This window comes from Dasypus novemcinctus, chromosome 30 (assembly GCF_030445035.2).
Source record: "Dasypus novemcinctus isolate mDasNov1 chromosome 30, mDasNov1.1.hap2, whole genome shotgun sequence".
Classification (NCBI taxonomy): Eukaryota; Metazoa; Chordata; class Mammalia; order Cingulata; family Dasypodidae; genus Dasypus; species Dasypus novemcinctus.
Genome location: NC_080702.1, coordinates 7,724,674 through 7,728,383, shown reverse-complemented (window position 1 = coordinate 7,728,383; position 3,710 = coordinate 7,724,674). Strand labels below are relative to the sequence as shown.

The following is a 3,710-nucleotide window of genomic DNA, read 5'->3' as shown; positions in this document are numbered from 1 at the left end:
GAGTCTTGCTGAAACATGCCACAGTGGCGGTGTTTCCATTCCCTGGGAACGGGAATAACGAGAAAGATTTTAGTTCTTAACTCTTTTGCAGTTTTTCAGGAATGCTTTCACCAATGCTTTTATTTTTTGTTTTTATCATCACATAAGGGTAACTTGGTGGCAGATATCTGGAGAAAGATTGTAACGATTTGGCCCTTTATTGCATCTTATCTTTCTCTCTAAGATGGTATAGCATGTTTTATATCTTAGGGGCAAATAAAGATTACAGGAACAAAGGTCTTAATTTTATTTTATTAATTCATATTAGCAACACAAGTGTGTTCATATATCAATAGCTACATAACTGTAATTTATTAATCTGTCTCATTAACGGTATACAAAATAAGAATCTATATTATGTAAGCACATGTCGATAACTTGATTCAACCTCATGTTCACTGATGGAGTAAACAGTTATTAAAATGATGTCATTGACATTACCGGTCGGCTTCAAGGGCATGCAGGAATCCCGCTCCCCATTGGTCCGCCCGTCCACAGCCTGAGAAGCCCACTAATGACAGCGCCTCTGGGTGGAGGGTCGCCCCCATCCAAGATGGCGCCCCCAGGAGCTGGGAGCGGGTGACCGCCAGGGAAGCGGCCTGGGTTGGGCCTCGGATTGCGGGGTCTGGGGGCATCTGGCTGGGTCCCCCCCTGGCCCACCTACAATGCCTACCCTGGGCCAGAGCAATGGCCATTGAGAACAGCATGCAATTTTGGAAGAGGAGCGCCAAGCTGCCGGGGAGCATCCAGCCTGTGTATGGAGCACAGCACCCTCCTCTGGACCCACTGCTCATCAAAAACTTCATTAAAGAGCGGTCAAAAGTCAACTAGAAAATGACCTTGAATTAAAGATTCAATGCGGAACAGCAGAATATACCTGTCTACATATAATAACATGACTTCGGGAAGCTGTTTGACCTAATGTAAGGGGGAAATGGAAAGGAGAAATGAGATTATAAGGCTGTGAGTCTCTAAAAAAGAGTCTGGAGGTTGTCAGAAGGAATACCCCTATGTACAACTGAACAGAGTCTAAGAGACAGATAAGGTAGATACAACCCCAGGTATTGGTTCTTTTGAGGGATAAAGAGACCCACGGGTTCTATGGTCATGGCAGAAGGAGTTCACTGCCATGACAGATGGCCCTTCTTTGGAGCTGGTGTTTCTGCATGATGGAATTGGACTCAGAGGGGATCTCTTTTCACAAGACTTGCATGCTACTTTATTGGAATTGTAGTTGGTGCTGGATTTAAGATATATGTAGGGGATTTGAATCTCTGGACTGATAATATGACACCCAGGCCCAGAGCCTCAACAGACTTCAGCTCCTACACTTTGATTTATTGGACTTACTCCACTCAGCTAGCATGGAGTTGAAGAAGGTCAACCACCACAACATGGAGCCTAGAGTGTCTACAACTGGAAGTGGGAGGAGAGCATCCAGTACCCATGTGGAATCTAAGCCCTCACTTGACATAGGTGTGCAATGGACACAACCAATCCAATGTCCACAGAGAAAATGTGGAATGGGTGTGGGAACGGTAGCCATGGTGGCTGCTGGGTGTGGGGAACGGGAGGAAGAGATGAGATGTGGAGGTGTTTTCGGGACGTGGAGTTGTCCTGGATAGTGCTTCACGGACAATTACGGGACATTGTAGATCCCCCCAGGGCCCACTGGATGGAACGTGAGAGAGTCTGGGCTATGATGTGGACCATTGACTATGGGGTGCAGTGATGCTCAGAGATTAACTTACCAGGTGCAATGGATGTGTCATGATGATGGGAGAGAGTGTTGCTGTGGGGGGAGTGGGGGGCGGGGGCGATGGGGTTGAATGGGACCTCATATTTTTTTAATGTAATTAAAAATAATAATAAATAAATTTTAAAAAAAAGTCAAAGCAGTTCCTCTGAAGAATAAGAAGGCCCCCAGTTTTCATGAATTTGCCTGGAATACCAGTGATGCGTGGGACATTGGGGATGATGAAGAAGAGGACTTTTCCTCTCCTTCTTCCAAACCCTAAACTCAAAGGTTGCTTTGGCAATTGCAGCCCAGGTGCTGGAAAACCACAGCAAGCTGAGGGTGAAACCAGAACGGTCCCAGTCAACAACATCCGAAGTTCCTGCCAGCCACAAGGTCATAAAGTCCAGCAGTGATGCCCAACTGTCCAGAAACTCCAGCAATACATGCCTGAGGAACCCTCTCCACAAACAGCAGCCGCTCCCTCTCCAACCCATCAACCCCCTCTTTGCCCGGATCTCAAACCAGAATGCTTCTGGGGCTCCCCCAATGACTGTCCAGGAGAAAACCCGCCTAGAAAAGTTCCATCAGCTTCTCTCCAGACACAACCCTGACTTAGATGAACTGAGGAAGTGTGGCTGGCCAGGGGTTCCCAGGCGGGTTCCTCCTGTAACCTGGAGACTCCTGTCGGTGAGTTCTGCCTACCTTGTGGGGCAGTGTGAGCCTCACGCAGTCCTTCTTGCCTGATGAGGGCTATCTCCCCGCAAACACTGAGAGGAGGAAGTTGACCCTGCAGAGGAAGCGGGAGGAGTATTTTGGCTTCATTGAGCAGTATTATGACTCTCGAAACAAGGAGCACCACCAGGACACCTACAGACAGATTCACATTGACATTCCAAGAACAAATCCTCTCATTCCACTGTTCCAGTGACCACCTGTACAGGAGATCTTTGAGAGAATTCTCTTTATTTGGGCCATCCGGCACCCTGCTAGTGGGTATGTCCAGGGAATTAATGACCTGGTTACTCCGTTCTTTGTCGTCTTCCTCTCAGAATATGTGGGTAAGGAGCATGAGTATCAAATTGAACAAGCTATTGCTGTTTCTTATCTTTGATCTATTCATTTGTTTTCCCCAAGAGTGTAGCCAGTGCATATGGCTTACTAAAAAAGAGATAGTGGCTTTGGAACACACAATTAAAAACCCTGTTTTAAAAGCAAAAAAAAAGATGTCATTTCAGTTGAGAGGGTATGGAGTTCTTCCTGATAAAACAACTATTTCCTCTCTACCATCACCTTGGGAACACCAGAAAACCAAACATTATCTATGCATTCATTTGTGTTATTCCATATTTTATCAGCTGTTTTCTTAGGAGGCATTCAAGAAATAATAAACACCACTGTATTTTCCAGACTGTGCAAAGGCACTGATAACAAATTTAATGCTGAGTGTGAGGTGCCAGTGATATATTCCAATTCATACTTTTACCTTAATTCTTTGAGTATTTGGAATTAAGATGATTATCGATAGATAGATACCTTATCTATGTCTTAACTGTAAATATACTCCACTTTATGAATGGATTTTGGGGGCTCTTCATGTAATGATTAACGGTTTGGTAATACACCTTAGTTTTTTTACTTTTAAAAGAGAACAGATTATTTAAGAAATATATGTTGGATATGTCTTACTTTGCCAGCTCTAGGACAATACCACACATGGTGTGGCTTATCAACAGGAATGTATTAGCTCATGGTTTCAGAGACTTGCTTGCTTTCTCCCAGAATCTGTAGGTTCTGCCTGGCCATCAATCTTTGGGTTCCTTGGCTTTCCCATCACATGGCAACGTCCTCTCTTTTTTGGGCTCAATTGACTTCCAGCTTCTTCTCCTCCATAAAGCCTCGAAGATTAGGATTAAGGCCCAACCTCATTCAGTTG

At 44.9% G+C, this 3,710-nt stretch overlaps 1 pseudogene; it reads left to right on the top strand.

Moving 5' to 3' along the window:
- The first annotated feature begins 670 nt into the window (after positions 1–670).
- LOC101414869 (TBC1 domain family member 22B-like) lies at positions 671–2,888 on the top strand (annotated as a pseudogene).
- Positions 2,889–3,710: the final 822 nt, after the last annotated feature.